Source organism: Stigmatopora argus, chromosome 13 (genome assembly GCF_051989625.1).
Source record: "Stigmatopora argus isolate UIUO_Sarg chromosome 13, RoL_Sarg_1.0, whole genome shotgun sequence".
NCBI lineage: Eukaryota > Metazoa > Chordata > Actinopteri > Syngnathiformes > Syngnathidae > Stigmatopora > Stigmatopora argus.
This window is the reverse complement of record NC_135399.1, coordinates 12,022,537-12,029,551: the sequence shown is the minus strand read 5'-3', so window position 1 is coordinate 12,029,551 and position 7,015 is coordinate 12,022,537.

Below are 7,015 nucleotides of genomic sequence, written 5' to 3'. Positions count from 1 at the left end.
GGCTAATGATACACAGGTGGGGGCACCCAGGTGAACAAGGCTGATAACGTAGACACAGAGTAAGAGACGAACCCACCAACAAGATATGAACCAATACGAACCAACACCGCTATGAGCAACGATTAATGATATGTAATGGCAATGGATTTTTAAAAAATTATAATTATCCAAAATAAAAAGAATATTGTGTGTTTCCATTTACACTACCAGAACAAAAAAGTCCAGAAAACTATAACAAATATAGCTCAATTAATCACATTGTTATATATATTTGTTTACATTAATATATCTAAGACAAATTGTTTTCTGGTTTTGACCACTAAACTAATGAGGAAATACTGTTTTAGTGACTGGTTCCATCTGGTGTTAAAACTGAGAAGTGCAAAAGAATGTAGGCTGAATTTAAGCTTCTTGTGCAGAGCATTTTCTATACTTTCATATTTAGCGGCGGCCCACTAAGAAGGTAAATTAATAATAAATAGGTAAACTGTTGAGCAAAATAATAGACACATCAGAAAAGAAATTAAAAGCAATTTTGGAATTGGCATGCCAAATGTTGTTTTAATCATCAAAAGAAATCTTATGAAAGCAATGCTTTTTTTCCCCTCAAATTGTTCCCCAGTGAATCTTAAATAGGGTTAAGCTAAGTGGTTGCTTCTATAGCCTTAGGACTGGAAAATCAGACTCCTGATGATTTTCAACACCTGTGAAGATCATGCAAGTCGAATATGTGGTGAAATACAGAGAACAACATCTAAAATATGGTATTACATAGAGTACATATAACCACTTCCAAAATGGATGAAAAGGCAACAAGAAAACAGGTCAGAGGCTCCAAAGGGTTTTGGGGTCCCACAAAGAAAATGTTGGCAACCAAAATGGGGCAAACACATTTCCCATAGTATTTATATCTCTCAGCAAAGAGTTGACATTAAGCACGACCTCAATACATCACCATTTGATGATCACTGTTAAAAAGAAAATCAAGCAAATGAAATAATTTTGCATTCTGTTTTACAATGCATTTTTCTTATAATAAAAATGAAGCATTCGAACAATACTGTCGTCACTTTCTAAATGGACTGTAGCATCGACGAGACCTGCTGTCTCTGGTTACAAATAACACCGTGTTCATGGATTCTGTGTAGGTCACCTGTGCTAAACTCTAATGACCGCTGCCGTCCTCTTTCTCCGTCCTACGGGATTGCGCAGCTGCATTATTCCATTAAGCGTTCACACAAGGTCCCCACACAGCAGAAGGCTTTGAGGGAAAGGCTGCTGACATAAAAGGTCTTGAAGGGAGTCGAGGTTCTGAAAGTAATGGTCGGAGAAAGAAAAACGCACCGTAATGTAGTTATCCCAGCTAAAGCTTGGAATAGCCAGAGATGGGGTCACATTACAAAATTAGGCCAAGCCACAAACTGTGATTGTGAATTGACAATGAAGCAATAGACAATATGATGCTTGTAAAGCCTGCTGTAAAAATTCCCTATACTACAGTGATGCCTTGACATAAATATCACATAACTTGAACATTTTCTGAGATAGCCGCCGTCGCCTAACTAAGTTTTTTCCTTTGATGTGGGAACAAAAAGTTGAGCCTTGCATAATTGGCAATCAACATGCTAACAAAAAAGCAGCATTTATTTATGTGTATTTATTTATTTCAATTTTATGGATATTTCATTCACAGTAATTGAAAAGCAAGATTAAACAATAAGCCATTTTAAGTTTGGCATTCTTCTTAATTACTGTCAAACTTAACATCAACCTAATTATAAAATGCATATTTTATCCCAAATAAGAGCTCAATTTGAGTCTGGGATGGAAAAAAAGCAATTCTTCTCATTTTAAGAGAAAGATCGTTTAAAATAAACAAACAAAAAATATATGTGGATGTGTAAACATTTATATCTTTTATGTCATGGCATTAGGAAGTAGGAAATAAGTGACTGGTTCCACGAGACCAACCAGCTTGACACAAATATACAATGTTGTGAAGCACTGTGTTGTGGCCTTAATGCTCTCTAAAAACATCATTATCACCTAATCAATAAGTCAATGATAACGGACGCTCGGAAGGCTAACAAGAAAGCGGTTCCCATGGAGATGTATTAATAAAGAAGAAGCCATTTCACTTTCATTTGATTATGAAATCAATGAACAATCACAATGAGATATGAACCCACAAAGCAAGCCCCTTTGCTAGCATGACAAAATGTACTTTGGATACTTCTGTATATTTTGTTAAATGTCAACCGGGTAGGTTGATTTGGGGGCTATTTTTAAACCGTATTTGGATCAGTTGTCTCTCGATCAATACCCGACAAAACCTTCTATGACTACGCAGCCCCTTTTTTTCTTATCTGCCGTTCAGTCAGACACCAAACAGTGCAAATTGGTGTTTGGAGACCCAAATAAATTATTGCATTGCAGCTTGGAGAAATGTTGACACACTCCTTCAGACAGAGGGTCATCCTAATTGTCGGGTGAACATTACAGTTGTGCAGAACTTTTTATAATAAGTGGCGAGGGGGAGGAGTGGGTCATCTGCCAAGCATTCTGAGGGGCAAGAAGCAATTCACATCTTTGCAGAGGGGAAAAAATCCTATTAATCAGGCATCCTCCGCTTCCAATATGTAGCAGTAGCCCTTTACTCATATACTCATTAAAAGTGTCTTAAGAATGCAATTAGTGCAAATAGATGGTCAACTGCGGCCGTTGTCAAATGGGGTCTCAAAGTTGGCTATAATAAGAAGCATCTCAGCTTTTTTTATAAATGGAGAGACAATTTCATTGAATTGCTGATTTTTAATCACTTGATTACATTTTAACCTTAAAGCAGGGGTGTCAAATGTGCGGCCCGTGGGCCGAAACTGGCCTGTGAGTACCCTAAAATATATGCAAAAGGAAGAATATAAGAAAATGTAAGATAAATGAAAATAATTAACTTATTACCTGCTGTGGACAATAAAAGATATCCAATTCGCTTAAGCTGGCTGCGAATGCTCATCTTCCAGTGGCATTGTCGGCGCAACACGTCCAATCCATTTCAACTGGGAGGGCTCGAATGACTGAACGTCCATTCGCCCCTCCCACTCGAAATGATTTGCACGTCTAGCACCGTCGATGGCGGCAAGTACCTTAATTTTTTAGGCCAAAAAGTAAACTGTTCCAGCCCACATGCGATCTAGATGAGATTAATGTGGCCCGCAAACCAAAGTTCCTTAGAGTGTAATCTCTGCTGTAAGGCTTGATGAAAATAATTACAATCTCTTTTAGCCAGTTTTCATTTTGGGATTAGCGTGCCTCCTCCTTTTAGCAGTTGCTGCAGGAGAAGCGCTTTCAACACACCTTTAACTGAACCCCCATAGGCAGCGTCTGTGACAGCTGAATACGAGAAGGGGGCTCATGCTGGGGCTTGTTCTCTTCACACGCCAGGAGACAGCTGATGTAAAACAAGGCCCCCGAAAATGGACTCGATGCAGATTAACTGTGAGGTTGGGGGCAAAGGAGAAAGTTGTCTATTTTGCCAATTCTTAAATTTGTGTGTGATTGTTTCACTGGCTGCCATTGACAGGGACAGTTGTCCAATCTATTGGCAGCAAATGATCGGCGCCAGGCTCTCCCAGTCTCGACAGATTGGACATCTGTCTCAGTCAATGGCAGTTAATGTCTTGAAGGTGAGGTAAAATTAGGAATTGGTGGCTTTTGTCATGTGATTATGGCTTTGATGTTAGTCTATAAACTGATCCAACCATGATGTGGAGTGGATTGATTTGTTACTCCAATCAGAGGACATGATATGCACTTGCGTTCCTTTCTGAATCAGCCATCTTTAAAGTTATTCGCTGAGCAGATTGGCCAATATTAACAAAGATTTTCTCATATTCCATCTTCCGTTCTGTTCTTCAAAATGAGACAATTTTTCTTTCAAATTAGTGACAAACAAGTCCACTTGTTTTTTCTGTTGATTTGTACCATTTCAGTGAATCCAGTACAATAGCTCATTTTTAGAGGATGACGTATTATAGTCCTGATCACTGTGATGATGGGTCATCCAAAATACAGAAAAATATGGTTGTCGCGTGACATTTACCCTTTCATAACAAAAGCCAGGTTTCATTAGATGTAAAAAATAACAGAGAATCTTGGAAGGTTTTGAGAAGAAGCTCCGGGAGGCCATTAATTGATTAACAGACAATTACCGCTGACAGCAGCTCGGCCTTTCAAACTAATCACTGCTTTTGTCGCGTAAATGGGGATTAGCACATTGGAGATGCTTGTCAAATAAATGGGGAATTACGCACGAGCGTATGCCCACAAACCGAAAAACCTACGTGGGCCTAAATGTGATGTATTATGTGGACTTCAGTATTCACAAAGAAAAAGCCTTTAATGCTCCCTCGGTAAAAAGACATTACAGAATTGTATGTAAAATTTGTCATAAATTCATATGATACATTAGTTTTAAACAGGGAGGCTGCCTGCCCCCAAAAAGATTTTTTCAACAATAATTATTAAAAAATCACAATATTTAAGACACCTTCTGTATACACTACTAGAAGCTCAGGCAGCCTTATGAATTGGGATGAGGTGTGGATGGATAAAACACCACAAAAAAAAAAATACTTCTCTGATGTACAAATAAAGTTGAGGCCAAAATCTCTAAAGTGTGCTTTATCTGTCCTCGCCAGCTTGTATTGGAGTGACGCAGGAGTCACTGCAGGCTGTGAATTGACAGTGATAACCTCACAAATTAGATTTGCCTCTCTGGCTGTCAGCTGATCTATTTGGGACTACTAGTCCATATTGAAATATCCGAGTCTGATTGATGAAAAATATGTTGCGAGCTGGTGAGCCGGTGGTCGACTGGTTAACGCATCGGCCTCACAATTCTGAGGTCGAGGGTACCGTCCCGAGTCGGTCCTCACTGTGTGTGGTCGGCATGTTCATCACCTTGAACGGCCTTTCTCCAGGTGCTCCGCTTTCCTCCCACATATGAAAAACATGCATGGTATGCTGGTTGAACACTCTAGTAAATTGCTCCCAGGTATGAGTGTGAAAGTAAGTGGTTGTCTCCTTGTGCCCTGCGATTGGCTGGCCACCGATTCAAGGCGTCCCCCGCCTTGTGCTCATAGTTAGCTGGGATAGGGGGATAGGCTCCAGCACCCCCAACCACCCTCGTGAGGATAAGCGGTTCAGAAATGGAATGATTGTTGCGAGCTGGACATTGCCTGAAAAGGGAAATTTACTAGAAGACTCAGTCGGCAAGGTCTAAGCTAAAATCCTACTTTTGGAAAAGTAATTTTGCAATTGTCCACTTCATTTTATGAAGCTCATTGATCCTGGCCTGATTACTAGCACCACTGCCTTGTTTAGTTAATTGCTACTTTAATAGGCAATCAGAGTAGAGTCATGTGCAGCTTTCCTAGGTCACGATTGGTTGTTTCAGGCTTACATGATCCTTTTCACCTATTTGTGCCAAGAGAAAAACTATAATACTTGGTAGGTTTTTTATTTACACAAATTTTAACTCTGCATTTCAGTAAAAATATAATCCATTAAAGCAATTAAAAATCATTTGCTCTTCCCACAGTAGGAAATTGATTTTGGTGTGATTGCCAAGTTATTTTTTCAATGCATTTCCCCTGAATTTCTAACTCAAGGCTTGATTGAAAAATCGCTGCTGCGGCGGAGCAAGAAGAACAAAGAGACGGAGCGGTTATTCCCCTCACCCTCCCGAACTGCCTTGGCCCATGATTGGATTCACTCAGTTGATGGAGCCCCTTCAATTGAAGCCTGGAGAAACAGGCTGAACGGCATAAAATCAAGCACATCAAGAACAATTGGTGAGATTGCACACAAAATGTACAGCATGGTGTTTGGAGTCGAGGCACGAAAAGTATTTAAAGGGGTCGCCGCAATGTTCTAATGGGAAAATAGCTTGCTCCAGTGACTTGACAGGCATGCCTATTTCCCAATATACTTGATGCAATGGTTGACCTTCTTTTAGTAATTCAGTAGTAATTCCTGAGAATCACAATTTCAAAGGACATATTGTCATATGTCAATTGTAAAAACATATTTTTCTGGTTGATCGTCACATGATAAAATGAAGGGGTTTAGGTCTCAAAAAGTCCCTCCATGTTTTTGGGATGTCTAAAGAAACCATAGTACCCAGAGAAAACCCACACAAGCCCGGGGAGAACATGCAAACTCCACCCAGTGAGGACCAACCTGAGATCGAACCCTCGGCCCCAGAACTGTGAGGCCGACTCGTTAACCACTCTTCCACCAGGGCCGCCATACTTGAATTATTCCTTTTCAAATATGTGCTCACACTTTATAGAACAGAGAAGGGCTCAGTCACCATGGTGAGACACTGTAATCACACTCGACCTTGGCGAGAGCCCCAGTGAGCCAAACAAAGTCCGAGATAAGGCCTCCATTAGGGCTGTGATTTCAAAGCAAGGCACTCCTAATGGACCCCTCTGGTCCAGCCGCAGAACCACAGTATCTTATCCTCTAAGGCCTAGTTAACCAGACTGGGTTTTGCGTCCTACAGGTGTGAGGCTGTTTAAAACCGCAACGAGTCCCAATAGATCGGCTGTAGGGAGAGAGGTGAGGCACTGATGTGTTGTCAGCTCTGCAGCATCTATTAATAGTGCCGCAGTAGAGCCTCTTTGAAAAGGTTTACCTTGTAAAGTCGAGAGGCAATTTGTGTTATGGGTGGCAAAAAAACATTTAAAAATGCTTACTATTAACAAAAGTAAGAAAAACTGGATTAACATCAGTTTCCAGATTTGACAGAGGCCATCAATTTTGGTCCATATTTTTCTATGATTGCTGTGTGTACAAACAGCATAAACTTTTAATGGGTGCCAGTATAAACAGTTGTAACTGTGCCAACCGAGGTGGCACGCACAGGTGTGAAAATGACTAACACACGAATGCTTGTCACTTCTAGTGCAAATAATCTTTTTGAAATAATTCTGTTGACTGAAAAGTCATT